At 41.0% G+C, this 16,046-nt stretch overlaps 1 protein-coding gene across 6 annotated transcripts in view; it reads left to right on the plus strand.

The window, feature by feature from the left end:
• Nucleotides 1-986: 986 nt before the first annotated feature.
• Nucleotides 987-16,046, plus strand: part of Csde1 (cold shock domain containing E1) — a 42,672-nt gene continuing 27,612 nt past the window's right edge. For 4 of the 6 annotated variants that reach the window (XM_028877313.2, XM_028877315.2, XM_028877316.2 and 1 more), the window contains exons 1-2: nucleotides 987-1,094; nucleotides 11,228-11,624. The gene's annotated coding sequence lies outside the window, so the exon portion shown is untranslated. The remainder of the gene's footprint in view (nucleotides 1,095-11,227; nucleotides 11,625-16,046) is intronic. The other 2 variants (XM_037206949.1, XM_037206948.1) reach the window with 2 other exon arrangements.

The following is a 16,046-nucleotide window of genomic DNA, read 5'->3' on the forward strand; positions in this document are numbered from 1 at the left end:
AGGGATACACAGAGAAGCTGTCTCAAAAAAACAACAACAAAAAAAAAAAAACAATCAAACAGAAAACAAAAATAAGATGGCCATTGAACCTGTATAAAGTATTTCCTTTACTAGAGGATTCTTTATTTGAAATCTACTGATTTGCAGTGGTCAGATTTAACCATCACACTCCTCTACTTCAAATGAATAATCCCTTTTACCCTGATTTCAGCCTTTTAAATATTTATTCAGACTGGCATACTACAAATATCTTCTGGTAACTGAAAAGGACAGTTAAAGTGGCTTGGAGAGTTTTTTATTTTATTAATTACACAGCCTCACTCATTACCCTTCCCCCACTTTCATTTTCTTTTTCTGTTTTTTTGAGACAGGGTTTCTCTGTGTAGCTCTGGCTGGCCTCGAACTCAAGAGTTCCGCCTGCTCTGACTCCTAAGAGTTGGGATTGAAGGCGTGCGCCACCACCGCCTGGCTAGCCTTGCTCATTTTTGTCTGTGGCAAGCAATGTAGTTTCTGGGAAGACAAAGGTCTCAGTTCAGGTTTACCAATTAATTACTTTGTTAAAAACTTGTCTCTAAACCAATGAAATCCACTCTACTGTAGGAGACAGGAGAAAGAATGCCCGGTGACTAAAGAGAACCTGCGGTTTAAGGACTCCTGGCTTTTTGCTGAGGAAAGTGAAATCCTTTCTTCGTGACACTCCGGGATCTGCCTTCAGAGCTGTTCCTGCTCAGGGTTTTACTCAAGCCTCCCTGCCTGAAACCCTGGGGCTCGGGGAGACCAGAGACGCCTAAAGTCACTCGCCGCCCCGCCCACTGCGTCCCAGCGGAGTCAGTAAACGCCGAGATTGCTTCGGGCGGTACTCGGGAGTGAGAGTATAAAAGAGCACAGTTACCATCTTGCTTGTGGATAAACGCTGGTCACTCGTTGGCGTCACTCAACCCTGGCGCGCAAGCGTACTAAGAGCACTCCCCCCCCCCACCCTCCCGTGCACGCGCTCGGAGCCTGCAACTCTCGCGAGAGAAGCGAGATTTATTCCTACGTACCGGGCCGTGCTGCTTATGGCGGCGCTGGAGAGGGGGCGCTGAGCTGTTGGGGTGAGTACGACCTCGGTGTCCAGTGGGGGGTAGCAAGAAGCCAGACCGCGGACAGGTGAGGAGACCCTGACTAGCGGGTGAGACTTCTGAGTCAAGGTGGGCACTCTTGGAATTCCGGGTAGGGGAGCTCGCAGTGTGAGCTCCTACTTCAGGCTTCCCCATTCGTCCCCGGCTCAACCGTCCGGGCCCCACGGCAGGCTTCGGGGGCACAGTGAGGAGTGAGGCCCGGAGACGCGCGTGGTGGTGGTGGTGGTAGTGGTGGTAGTGGTTGTGACTGGAGTGGGGGGAGGGAGCGAAAATGGAGGCTCCGGCCGCAGCCAAGATGGAGGCAGAGGGTGCGGGGCTCGGGCGCAGAGGCTGCCGGGAGCTGTAGTCTGCCCTCTTCCCCCTCTGCGGCTTGGCTGGGGGAAAGGGAACTACAAGTCCCGGCGGGAGGGGCGGAGGGGGTGGTGGCGCGGTCCTTTGTGTGCAGCTGGAAGAGGCCTGGGAGAAGGGCCTACTTTTTTCAGGATCTTGTCTTTCTTGGCCGTCACTAGCTTTGGGGATATGACTACGACTACCAGAGCGCAGTGCGGCAGTGGCGCCTTCTTTGTGTGTGGGTCGAGACCCCGCTCCTTAGAGAGGAAGTGCTTAGGGACACCTCTTAGGGACATATCTAACCCTAGCGCGGCAGAATTGACATCTTTACTCACGGTCATTTACGTCTGGATCTCCGCTCCTAACTTTGCACCTTGACATTTGAAAAAGGGAGCCGGGTCCCAGCCTGGGCACGTGTCTCCCACCCTTCTGTCTTGGGTAAATGGCATTCGTTAGGAGAGTTCCGTGATGCTCTCCCTACATGGTGCAAGCGCTGGCCTACGTTGTGCAATGAATGCCTTAGCTTTGTTATGTTTATAGTTTTAGAGCACTAGTCGGAGACAAAATGGGAGGATTTTACCATCGAATGTTTCAGCAGTATGAAATCTTAGTGCTACGGTCCTTTTGCTTTATAGTTTCCCTTAGAAACACATGTGTGGCTGGACGCTTAACTTGACTCACAGGTGAACGGGGAGTATTAAAACAGGCTCCACACTGCAGAAAACAATCTGAACATTATTAGGCTACTTAGTTTCCTTATTTTGCAACTACAATGAGCAAAAGGATAGTGGTATTTAAGCAGTAGAGGGGGAAACAGGCAGAAAGGGACTAAGGCTGCTCAATTGTGGTAGTTGAGTTTGGACATTTAAATTTTGTTAGGCTGCTGCTAAGGTAGTTAGAGCTGCCAAGTTTGTCGTTCTTTGTGGTTATGCACTTCAAGCTGGCCTTGAACTATGTAGCCTGCTCTAGCCTTGAACTGGCTGTCCAGCCTTCACCTCTGGACTGCTTGCTCCAGCCTACTTTTTAAAAAAGTAAGTTCCAAATTATAGGGCATTAATTCAAGCTACCAAAAATGCAAAATGCTCGGTGTGTCTTCTTCCTTTTTTTTGAAATAGGGTCTCTGTGTGGCCTTGGCTGGCCTTAGAGTTCTAAATTTGTAGACCATCGCCTTGAAGTCGCAGATCTGCCTGTCTGCCTCCCAGGTGCTAGGAGTAAAGGCACCGTGCCTGGTGCCCTTTTTTCAATTTGAGGTGCTAGAAGGCAAACTCAGTACTAAATTGAGGGGCAGTGTAGTTATTAATGTGGATAAGAGGATGAAGTACATAAGTAGCCAAACACCCCTGTGTGTATGAGTCGTAAAATTCAGGTGGTGACGCACACCTTTAATCCCAGCACTTGGGAGGCCCAGGCCGAGGCAGGCGGATCTCTTGAGTTCAAGGCCAGCCTGGTCTACAGATTGAGTTCTAGGACAGTGAGGGATACACAGACTGTGTCATGAAAAAATAAAAACCTTAGGTATAATATTTATCCTTGTTTCTTTTTAGTCTTAGTACTGAAATAAAAAAAGAGATGGTAGCAGTTAGATTTTGCAGCTGCTCTGGATGTTTCCCATCAAGATGAGTATTTATAGCAGCTGAGTTGAAAAGCAAAGTATTTGAAGTACAGAAGATAGGTTTTCTTTTTGTAAATAAGTTCTGACTTAAGTGTAACCTTTAAAGGAGTGATTGAGAATTGTAGTAAATTTCCAGCCAATGAAGATTGTGAAAACTGACTTGTTTTTCTTAACCCATTTTTCCCCTCCCCTACTTTCAGGTAGCCCCTCAGTTAATCCTTTTTATCTAACATAAACCTTAGTTTTGACCATTTCTTAAATATATAGCACAGTGGCATTAAGTATATTCATATTGCTATGAGGGCTATACTTTTTTCAATAAGGTGGATGAAACATGGAAATTCCTTTGGATGATTTTTTGGGGGGGGGGAGTTTTTGAGACAGGGTTTCTCTGTGTAGCTTTGCTGGAATTCACTTGGTAGTCCAGGCTGGCCTCGAACTCACAGAGATCCGCCTGCCTCTGCCTCCCGAGTGCTGGGATTAAAGGCGTGTGCCACCACCGCCCGGCTGGATGATTTTTTTTTTAAATGGTTTTCCGAGACAGCGGTTTCTCTGTGTAGCTTTGTGCCTTTCCTGGATCTCGCTCTGTAGACCAGGCTGGCCTCGAACTCAGAGATCTGCCTGGCTCTGCCTCCCGAGTGCTAGGATTAAAGGCGGGTGCCACCAACGCCCGGCTTGGATGAAATTTTGAGTAGTAAAATAATTAGGACTGTGTTGCAAAATCAAGTAGAAATGTTCATATTTTGTAAGACACAAAGAATTGCTGTGCCTTTGAAGCTTTCTTTTCTAAAAACAAAGGGAGAACCATTTTGAGATCTTTTGCCCAAACTTTGTTCCAGCACCTGGGAGACTTAGAGAGGAGGATCTTGAGTTGGAAGCCATCATGGGCTATGAAGGGAGACCTGTTTTCACAAAACAAATTGAGAACTTTCCAGTGGTTACAACTATAAAAACTTAGTGGGAATGATTTATGTGGTAAAACTGCTGTGTTGGGAGGGACTTGTGTTTTTTCTCTTGTTTTTCTTGAATCTCATCATACGGGGTATGTATGTAGACAAGTCTAGCCTCAATTCAGAGAGATCCACCTGGTTGTCTTGAGTGCTGGTTTTAAAAGCATATGGCACTACTTCCAAGGCATTTGTTTTTAAATCCCTTTTGCCCAAGCAGGATTTAGAAATTCCCTTTGTCTTGGCCTTAGATGTTTTCCACTTGAATGTGGTTAATACGTAATTAAAAAAACAACTTTAGATATATTATGTCCTTTTATGATGAGGTACATCATTAATAGAGCATAGAAAATAAATGTATCTGCAGTTTCCCAACATTGCACAGGTAAACTACCCATTGGTTTGAAGCTACAGAAAATACGTTGCATTTCAGTTTCTCCAACTTAGAAACTATAATGAGCAAGTCTTTGCTGGATATTACCTCCTTTTATTAGTTGAAATCTTTGCCCAATAAACTTACTTCTATATAAGGCAGGTTTTTCTTCTCTGGTTGATGGCTTATTCTGCAGCATGGTAGCCACTAAGCTACATGTGGCTATTACACATTTAAAATGTAAGTTTCGAGCTGGGCGTTGTTGGCACATGCCTTTTATCGAAGGAGTTGGGAGGCAGAGGCAGGTGGATCTCTGAGTTTGAGGCCAGCCTGGTCTACAGAAGGAATTCTGAGACTACATAGAGAAACCTTACCTGGAAAAAAAAAATGAAATTGAAGTACACTATAATTATAAAATAACAATAATTTCAAGAATGTAAGAGTCTTGATTTATTAAGTTGATTACATATGGATATTAACATTTTGAGTATAATTAAATTAGATAAGGTAAGTTTTTGTTTTGACTTTATTTCTAGAAAAATTTAAATTACAAATGTATCAGATGCTGGGGATATAGTTTAGTGTTTGGCTGGTATGTTCAAAGTCCTGGGTTCAGTTCCTAGCACAGAGTAAAACTGAGTGTAGAGGCATGAACCTATAATCCCAGCACTCACAGGAAAGGCAGGAAAAAGGAGTATTACAAGTTCAAGGTCATCTTGGGCTCTATGAGACACTGTCTCAAAAATAAGATACAGCCTAGAGTAGGTTTTTGTTGGATACTAATTTCTTCAGCTTTCCACCCTGCTGTATTTAATAACAGTTACATGCTGGATACATAATTTTAAATGTCCTAATATCTGGATCATTAACAACTCAGCACAGTTGTTAATACTAAATATATACTAAAGGATAGTTGAATCATTATCAGTTTTTTTAGTTCCCCTTAGTAGATGATGACTTCGTTTTGTTTTTGTTTCTACAGTTTTGGGTTTTTTTGTTTGTTTGTTTGTTTTTGATTTATCCCTGGCTGTCCTGGAACTCTGTAGATCAGACTTGGTCTCAAACCCACAGAGATCTGCCTGCCTCTGCTTCCCAAGTGCTGGGATTAAAGCCATGCACCACCACCACCACTTGACTGTTGGGTTTTTCAAAACAGGGTTTCTGTCTTAGAACCCATTCTGTAGACCAGGCTGGCTTTGAACTAAGGTCCACCTGCCTCTGTCCAGCAAGAGTCAGGTTCAAAAGCATGCAACACCACACCTAGCAATTTTGATTATATTGTTTTTATCTAAACTTTATCATTAATCTTAGTTCCAAAAGTTAAGGGAGTAGAGTTTAAGCTCAATAGTAGAGTAAATATTACTCATTTGCCTAGCATGAGTAATATTTCAAGTTCAGTTCTCACCACCACAAAACACAAAGGAAGAAGAAAACAAAAGAGGTCAAAACAAATCACAGCTTGTTTGCTTCAGTTGTGGTGCATGTGGTATATTTGAATTTAAAGCCAGCTAATGCATCACAGATTTTAACTGTGGAGGTAAGAATTTTATTTATAACCCCCCCTCTTTCTCTGTCTCTGTCTCTGTCTCTCTCTCTCTCTCTCTCACACACACACACACACACACACAACACACACACACCCCTATGGAAAATTTTGTAAGTATGGTGTTCAATGAAGTGTCTGGCAGTGGAGATTCTGACCAATTTGGGTCTTTGTTTTTCCTCTTTAAAAAAAAAGAAAAAAAAAAAAAGAGGTACTTCCTGCAGGAAGTGAGTTAGGAAGTTCTTTGCACACTGGTTTAGTCTTTCATTTTCATTCTCCCCCAAGTAAATGCTGTCATATACTCAGTAATTTGTCAACATTATAAACTGAGTGAGGACAGTGGCACAGGCTTTTAATCACATCCCATCACTTGGGAGGCAGAGGGAGGCTGATCTCTGAGTTCTAGGCTAGCCTCCTTTACCTAGTGAATTCCAGGCTAGCAAAGGCTACACAGTAAAATTCTTGTTTCAAAAAACCAAATCTTTTGATATATTTTAGATGGATTTATTACCACATAGATAAATTCTTTCGTCCTATATTAACTTCTGCTGAACCTTTGATATAATGCAGCTGTGGGAAATAATAGGACAGGTGTTGATTATTTTAAGGCAGGTGCCATTCAGAGTAATGATTTAGTTCAAGTAAAAGAATTGTGACATAATATTGGTAAGTAGTGATACTGTTTCCTTGTGGAACAGTGTTGGGAGAGAGTTGAGTATTTAGCAACAAGTAGGCTCTTTGTTTCCTATTCTGAAGTGTCTAGCTTTGGGGAGATAAAGGGAGATGAATTTGTTTTCAGAGAGTTAAAGGAGTCAGCATCACTAATGAATGATAATATTTGGGAGAGTAAGCTAGCTAATTTTATATAAATGCTTGACCAATACCTACAAGTTCTTCAGAGTTAATTTGGTTGAAAACCATTCAGTTACCTATAGATCTCATAAATAAGATACTAAATTATCGACTCAGTTCTTGTTTGTTGTAAGTTTGTACTACTAGGCCTCATTATTCAAGATGAGCTCTGCAGCACTCCCGGGGTGTAGATTTTAGGAATCTTTGGTTATTAGACAGTTATTGACATGATTTATCACCCTAGATTGAGTTAATTTAGTTCAAACTTTTCCCCCGAAGCTGAGAACCTAACCCATGGCCTTGCACTTGTGAGGCAAGCGCTCTACCACTGAGCTAAATCCCAAACCACAATTTAGTTCAAATTTAAAGACATTTTTTGAGACAGGGTTTCTCTGTGTATCCCTGGCTGTCCTAGAACTCAATTTGTAGACCAGGCTGGCCTTGAACTCAAGAGATTCACCTGCCTCTGTCTCCCAAGTGCTGAGATTAAAGGTGTGTGCCACCACTGCCTGGATGGGATTTTTTTTTTCCAGTAACACATGTGATTTTGTTGCGGTTTGTTCTTTTTGTTGTAAGGGTTTGGTTGCGGGCAAGCATAACTACTACTGATAGGTATCCCCAGCCCCCCGATGTCATTTTTTAATTTTAAAATTATTCTGTGAGATGGGGCAGTCGTGGCATCTGTCCTTAATCTCCAGCACTTGGGAGGCAGAGGCAGGTGGATCTCCTTTGAATTCAAGGCCAGCCTGGTCTACAGAATGAGTTCTAGGACAGCCAGAACTACACAAAGGAACCCTGTCTCAAAAAACAAAATGAAAAATTATTTTATGTATATTGATATTTTGTTTACATGTATGTCTCTACACCATATGTGTGTCTCTTGCTCCTGGAGGCTAGGAGAGAGTGTAATCCCCTGGAATTGGAGTTACAGGCCATTGTGAGCTGCTCTGTGTGTGCTAAGAATAAATAGAACCTGGGTCCTATGACTGGAAGAGTAGCCAGTGCTCTAAACTACTGGTAGCTGTCTCTCCATCCTCAACAGTAATGGTTTTTGTTTTTGTTTAGTTTTGCTTGTATTTTTTTAAGATTTATTTATTTATTATGTATACAGTGTTCTGTTTACATGTATGCCTGCAGGCCAAAAGAGGACATCAGATTTCATTACAGATGGTTGTGAAATGGTTGCTGGGAATCGAACTTAGGACCTCTGGAAGAGCAGTCAGTGCTCTTAGCCGCTGAGCCATCTCTTCAGCCCAACAGTATTGTTCTTAATCTTGAGGTTTGGGGCTCTATAAATAATCTTAAGGGGTTAAGATAAATCCCTATGCCAGATCTGCTTTTTTTTAATAGATGAGATAATTTTTGTTTGGATAATTAAGACTTCATATTGTTTTTAGAACTGTTTATACTTGAATTTTGAGGTCATTTTGCCTGTTATGGATTAACAATCTTTTTGCTATATTGCTATTGTAGTTAAGCAGTAATGGATTAGGTGCCTCTCAGAAAATTGAACTATAATTAGAAGAACATGATACATAAACATGACATAAGCTTCAGAAATGATTTGGTACCAAAAAGAATGAAGCTGGCACTTGATTCTATTGTCTATCTTAGTGGGGATTAAGGCAATGAATGGAGCTGGGATATAGCTCGGTGGTGGAATGACTAGTGTCAGAGGTCCTGGATTCAGTCGGTCCCCAGTACCACTGGGAGAAAAAAAGAGGAATGAAAGGCATAGGGTTGACAGGGACTGAAAAACCTAGCATGTGGGAATGAAAGCAGGAAAACCAGGGCCATCTAGTGCTGCATGGTGGCCAGCCTTCAGCCCTTCTCAAAGCAAAAGGTGAAACTCATAAGATCATGTTTGAGTGGTTAAGGAGCACCAGCTGCTAAACCTAACCTTAGTTGATCACAGAACCCACACATCGGGAGGAGAGAATTGGCTTCTACAGGTTGTCTGTAACTTTTGTTTGTTTTTTGTGTGTGTTTGTATGAGACAGGGTCTCTATAGTCCTGACTGTCCTGGAATTGTGGGCATGCCCTACCACATCTAGGTCACCTTATAGTCATTCTTTTTTTCTTTCTTTCTTTCTTTTTTTTTTTTTTTTTTTTTTTTTTTTTTTGTTTTTTCCAGACCTGAGGACCGAACCCAGGGCCTTGCACTTGATAGGCAAGCGCTCTACCACTGAGCTAAATCCCCAACACCTCTTTTTTTAATTAGTGTGTTTGATTATGAGTGTGCCAAATACAGGTGTGGAGATCAGAAGACAAACTTCATGGGTTTTTTTTTTTTTTCTTCATCCACTTTTTGGTTTTTTGAGACAGGCTTTCTTTGTGTAGCTTTGCCTGTCCTGGATCCATCCACTTTTCCACTTTTTTTGTTTTTTGTTTTTTTGTTTGTTTGTTTTTGCTTTTGGCTTTGGTTTTGGTTTTTTTTTTTGTTTTTTTTTTTTTTTTTTTTTTTTTTTTTTTTTTTTTTTTTTTGAGGTAGGGTTCTGTGTTGCCCTGGCTGTCCTGGAACTTGATCTGTAGACCTCAAGAGATTCACTTGCCTCTGCCTTCCAGGTGCTGGGATTAAAGGCATAGGCCACCACTGCCACCACCTCCGGTTCCATTCACCTTATATGGGTCCCAGCGATTGAACTCAGATTATCAGATTTGTGCACCAAATAAAACACCTTTACTCAGCAATCCATCTTACCAGTCTGGCAGGCACCATTCTTACTTGTGATGTTTTTCAAATGAAAATGTTCATATCTCAGCTTGTCTGTCTTTTTTCATATAAAACAGTTGATGTGCACCTATGTTATCAGCTACTTGGGAGGTGAGATGGGAGAATTCCCCGGCCAAGAGTTCAAAAACCAGCCTAGGCAACATAGGAAAAATCTCATCTAAAATAACCTATTGTTTTTACATTTGTTTTCTTTGTATTTGATTTTTATCTGTGTGCAAGTACGCAATTGTGTGGATATCAGAGGACAGCTTGCCAAGTCAGCTGTCTTCCATCACATGGGTCCTGGGGAATCTTGGTGGAAAAGGGTCTTTACATGTTGAACCATTTCAATAGCTTGTAGTAACAATTTTTTATTGCATTTTATCTGTGGCACACAAATGTGCCACAATGCTTGCGTCACGGTGGTCTCTGTCAGAGGACAGATTACAGGAGCTCCTTCTCTATTTCATAATCTAGTTTCATTGCAGCTGTCACACAGTGTATCTATCTTCCTGCTGTCACCAACCTTCTCTTCTAGCCAGGCTGACCTGTTCAGTTCCTCTGAAAAATGCTACACTTGTTATTGTCCATCCATGCCAGAGAACTTGACTTTAAGCAAGATTTTTAAAAATCCCGTGTGGTGGTGGCCTACACCTTTAATCCCAGCACTCTGGAGGCCGAGGCAGGTGGATTTCCATGAGTTTGAGGCCAGCCTGGTCTACAGATCAGAGTTCCAGAACAGCCAGGGCTCCACAGAGAAATCTTGTCTCTAAAAATAAAATAAAATGAAATAAAAAAGATAAAAATAAAAAATCCCATGATGTCCAGCAAGATGGCACAGTGAGTAAAGGTACTGAGTTAAATCACAACTGACCCCCCCCCCAATTAAAAAAACATTCAAGGGCTGGAGAGATGGCTCAGTGGTTAAGAGCACCAACTGCTCTTCCAGAGGTCCTGAGTTCAATTCCCAGCAACCACATGGTGGCTCACAACCATCTGTAATGAGATCTGGCGCCCTCTTCTAGCCTGCAGGGACACATGCAGGCAGAATACTGTATACGTAATAAATAAATAAATCTTAAAAAAAAAACAAAAACATTCGCTATCTACACGTGCATGATTGCATATTCATTCACACATTTTACATACACAATAATAAGGTTAAGAGAAATCACATAATACTACAATGTTCTATTTTCAAAGAACATAGAATCCCATAGTTATTTGGATTTGTCTTAGGTGATATTTATGCATAGGGTACTTAGTTGTTTTATTTCCTTAGTTTTTCAGGTCCTAATCAGATTCCCTATCTTAGTTGCCTCTGTTCACCATGTTGCTTTGCCACTGGTACAGTGGTAAAAGGAGTGTGATTTGTAGGATAGTATGTGACATGCAGCACCCAGCCTAGCAGCTGAATTTTGTGTACTGTATTCTAGTTTTCTCTAGTGTAAACTCCATTGGGGAGTTATTTTATGTTTTCCATAAAACATAACACACTATTGGTTTCTTTAAGATGCTTGTTCCAGCTGAATACGATATTGTATAACTTGCAGATGATGGGGGGGTTGGGAGTTAGCAGGACTTTGGAATAATTTGGGGTCTTGGCAGAGGATGTAGGCAGTCCTCACTTGAACTTCCAAGTTACCTGCATCACACACAGGACATTGATTCTAAGCCTCCAACCCTTTGTCCCTGGTTCTTTACTAGCTGTAGTTTGTCTTTGTTTCTGCTTCCAGTATGAAGTGTAACGGAACAGACTTTACCACCTGAAACTGCTGCTTCAAGTTCAGATCAGGCAAGGAACAGACCCGGAACAACCAGCAACACCAAAGAAGAGTACACAAGTTGAAGACACAACACTTGATCTGAAACAAGAAGTTTGTGCCTACTCAACAGCTTTGAAAGAGCACTTCCCAACGCTGCTAGTAGTCTTTGTTTTCTTCAGTGCTGTACTGTGAGATTGCCCGGTGCAGCAGCAGTTGTATTCTTTATTAGCTTGATAGATCATTTCCTCTCGCTCCCTTTATTTTTTTTTTTTTTTAATACTAGCAACTTTCATCCTTTGGAACTTGTGCTGCAAAAGAAAAGTCAGCAAATACTACTGAAAGTGCAATATTTGATTATCACTGCGAGGTAGGTTTTGTATTTTTATTGGTTAAGAATATATAAGCTGGGCATGGTATATGGATGTATGGTTTTCGTGCTTACTGTATTGTTATGTGTTGCTAGTGCTGGAGTCTGGTAGTGAATTAAGTTTTCATGAACTTAAATTTAAAGCATTTTATTACAAAATATCACTGTTAAATGTAGACTAAAAGAAAAGGTACTAAGTGCTGAGAATATAAGAGACAGTTCTCAGAGGGGAGGTGTGTAGACAAAGCAGCACTTTGTCAAGAGGAAAAAGTTCTCTGCTAGAGTACAGATATCACAGTTCTCAAGTAGGGAGCCTGGCTGTATTGAGCAGTCCAGTTACAAACGGACTGAGAGTACAGTTTTAAGGGGATCTGGAGTAACTGGACAGAGAAGGTTTTTGGAGCCAGGTTGTGAACAGAGTATATTGGCTCTGTTCTATATGTATGAGAGCCATGGGATGGTTATTAGCAGTTTTAATGGATTTTGTTTTTCAAAGGTAAGATGGCTTGATTCCTTTAGATTCATTTGAGAGATAATTTGAAGATGAGAAGATCTGCTGAGATCAAAGAACAGACAGTTGAGACAAAGGCTATCTGTATAGATGGAGAAACAGGCAGACCATGGGGTTCTAATAGAGTCTTGTAACAGGTTCAATGTGAAGATAAGTCTAATGAGAACCAACTTAGTCCATCCAGTTGTCCAAACTAGAAAGAAAATTTGTCATTCACTGAAATATGGAGTTTGTGTCAGAGCTTGTTAAAATTGGGACCTACAGTTTGTTTGTAATCAGAAGTCAATGCTAAAGGCTAGGCAGTGGTGGTGCACCTTTGATCCCAGCACTTGAGAGGCAGAGGCAGATGGATATCTGTGAGTGCAAGGCTAGCCTGGTCTACAGACCAAGTTCTAGGACAGCCAGTGCTACACAGAAGAAACACTGTCTTGAAAAATCAAAGCAAACAAACAAAAACAAGAGAAGGCAAGGCTACTAGTATGGGATGTTAAAGAGTTATTGAGAGAATTAGGGTTATAAAGAGCTATTTGTCTTTTTAGTTTCTAGATTTTCTAAAATGTGAAGTCTTGGAATTGAGAAGGGAATCATTAGGTTATAAGTGGTAAAGGGAAAATACTGTGAAGAGAATAGCAACACGACCACCTAGGAAGGAACAAGAGGAAAATGATTTCAAAAGTTGACAACTGTATTTTTAAATGTTGCAAATGAAATTGAATGGAAATAGTTTGTCTTATTTCAAGAAGCACACAGGCCTATTGTGGATAAGCACTTGCTTCTTTTTATTTAGTGCTTGTGTGTCTGGGTGTCTAGGTGTGTCTCTGAGTGTATGTTTTTGTGCTCTGTGCTTGCAAGATCCTTCAGAGGCCAGAAGAGACATTGGATCCCCTGGAACTTAAGTTCCTAGGTGCTTAGCAAGAGTAGCAAGTAAGTTCTCTTAGCCACCTCCACCAACTCCAACCCCCATGTCCCCCCCTCTCCCTCCCTAGGGTTTCTCTGTGTTGTTTTGGTGCCTGTCCTGATCTCACTTTGTAGACCAGGCTGCTTCTTTTTTTTTTTCTTTTTTTTTTGGTTTTTCGAGACAGGGTTCTCTGTGTAGCTTGCGCCTTCTGAACCACTGGCCTCGAACTCACAGAGATCGCCTGCCTCTGCCTCCCAAGTGCTGGGATTAAAGGCGTGAGCCACCACGCCAGCGACCAGCTGCCTTCTAATCACAGAATCGCTGGCTCTGCTCCAAGTTTGATTAAGCGTGTGCCGCCACCACCCAGCATTGTTTCTTTTCTTTGCTCTCCCTCCTTCCTTCCTTCCTTCTTTTCTTCACAGGGTTTCTCTGTGTAGCCCTGGCTATCCTTTAACTTGCTCTGTAGACCAGGCTGGTCTCAAACTCAGAGATCTGCCTACCTCTGCCTCCTGAGTGCTGGGATCAAAGGTGTGTCCCAACATCCCAGCTCCTCCTGTTTTGTTTCTTAATTGATAACTACTCTAGTGATAAATTTATCTCCATAACCAATTTGAAGATATTTGTTCCAGCATGTCTTCTGTCTTTTTCTTCCTCATCTGATTTTAAGAGTAAGTATAGGCTGTTTGTTCTATTGGGCTAAATGGAGATGCCTACCACAAACTGAAGCTTCTTAGAAGCTAAAGGAAGAGGTTGGGAAGTACATGTGCTTCTTTCTAGTCTCGGTTTCTTGGCAGACTGAGGCAGGACCTGATCCCACAAATGGAAGACAGCATGGGGTAACAAACAGCAAGACTGTATCTTAAGGATGCAAGGCAGTTGTGTGAAATACTTAAGTTTTCCATTTTCCCCATTTATTTCACTGATGTGAATTACAGAGATGGATGTAAATTAAATATTTCATTTGCTACAGCTTGATCTAATCTTTATATTCTGATCTCATCTTTGTATTCTGAATATCGCTACATGAACATTTTCAGTACATAGATGAATATACCCTATGTACTCCCCACTATCTGAAAATAGAGCTGTATGCATACTTTAGCAAGCAAGATAAAACTGAGGTAGAAGATACTGGCTGTAAAGCATGTTCTGATTGTACACTTGTAAAATGCTTAGCCGAAAGAAAGTGTGATTAAGGAAACATTTGGTAATGTGATAGAACCCTTGGATGTTGTTAGTTTTAATTTTTAGGTTAGCATACAATGAAGCAATGGATTTAACGATTCATTTCCAGACATATATGTGATTATACTTTGGAACCCCTAGTGAATTCTTGTGGTGTGATGTGATTTGGTTTTTCTAGACAGGGTTTCTCTATAGCCCTGGCTGTCCTGGGACTCAATTTATTAATTTATAGGAATGAGTATAGATTGATAGATAGCAAGAAACAAAGGGCTTGGGAAGAGATTTGAGGGCAAGTGAAAGTACACAAGAATTAATTTGAATTAATTTAATAGTTTGATTAAAACCCTCTAAAGATGACAAAAGAAAAATACAGGACATCCTGTTTTTTTTCTGAAGATAATTTTCATATTCAAGATGATAGCAGCAATATCAAGAGAAAATTAATGCTTTTAATGGCTGAGATGATGACAGAGTAACTTGCTAACTGCTAGGGGCATAACAATAAAATAAATGGAAACTGTTACCTGAAACTAAAGGCCGTGTTTTCAAAGTCAGCACAACAGTGCCTTTTTCTCCCTTACTAGTGAAAACCTAGGAACATCAGCAAGGACATTGGAAAACTGATGCTACGCTAGTTATATGGAGAAATGTAATTCTGATAACAGTTTACCAAGAAATTTAAGGGTCTGTTTTTTTTTTGTTTTTTTTTTAAAGGGAGGTAACCAGCCGTATGTTCCAAATTCTCTTGTGCCTGTTTTTCTTAAACACCTAATAATGAGCAGTTGTGCTAACTAGACACCTAATCTAAGCTTTTTATGTGAAGCAGCACCATGAACTATCCCAGCATCCTGAGATGGTTATGAATTTAAAACAATAAAAGAGTGCAGACTTTAACAATTTAAGCTTGATCTCTGTAACCAACAAAAGGTACTTAAGGTTTAGAGGTTAAGGCTGTTTGCAGCTACTTCTAGAGGACCCTTTGAGTACTAGTATCCACTTTAGGTGCTAGGCTCATAGTGATCCAGTGCTCTCTCCTTGACTCCTCGGGTACCCAAACACACGTGTCATACCCACACATAGACACAAATAGAATTTTTTCTTTTAGTGACTTAAAAAATAGGTTATAATTTATTTGGTTGTTGTTGTTTTATGACAGGGTTTCATGTAGCCTAGGCTGTTCTCCAACTAGTGAGGATGACCACCTGCCTCCACCTCCCAAGTCCTTCATCTACAGGCATGCACTGGTTACAGGGTTTTTGCTGTGTATTTTGTTGTTTGTTTTGTTTTAGACTAAATCCATTCTAGAGGTACTAAAGGGAAAAAAATCTGATTTCTCTGTGGTTTGAGAGATTGTATGAAGGACATGTGTTTTAAGTGACAACAGTTGCTAAAAGTTTAACGCACCTAACAGAGAAATAATCATTATTCTGTATTAATTAAAGTACTATAAAAATAGTGAAATATATTTTTAGTAATAGTTACTTCAAATCTATAGAGAAAACAGTAGTTAGTATGAAGAACTTGAGTTTAGGAAGTTGAAAGGAGGGCCAATATGGTGGTACACATCTGTACTCCTAGCACTTAGGAGGCTGAGGCAGAAAGATTGAGGAGTTAGAGATCATCCTCAGTGACTTATTTCAGTCGGCCTTCGGCTGGGCTACATGAAACCCTGCCTTCAAAAAACCAGCTGAAAGGAACAGTGGAAGTTAAACGAAGAGATGTTTACTGTAGGCATGCAGAGCTACCTTTTTCTAGAACTGGCTTTGAGAGAAATAACTTACAGAATGGAATTGTTAGTAGAGAAACAAGCAGACTAGATCACAAACGT

Source organism: Peromyscus leucopus, chromosome 6, assembly GCF_004664715.2.
Source record: "Peromyscus leucopus breed LL Stock chromosome 6, UCI_PerLeu_2.1, whole genome shotgun sequence".
Taxonomy (NCBI): Eukaryota; Metazoa; Chordata; class Mammalia; order Rodentia; family Cricetidae; genus Peromyscus; species Peromyscus leucopus.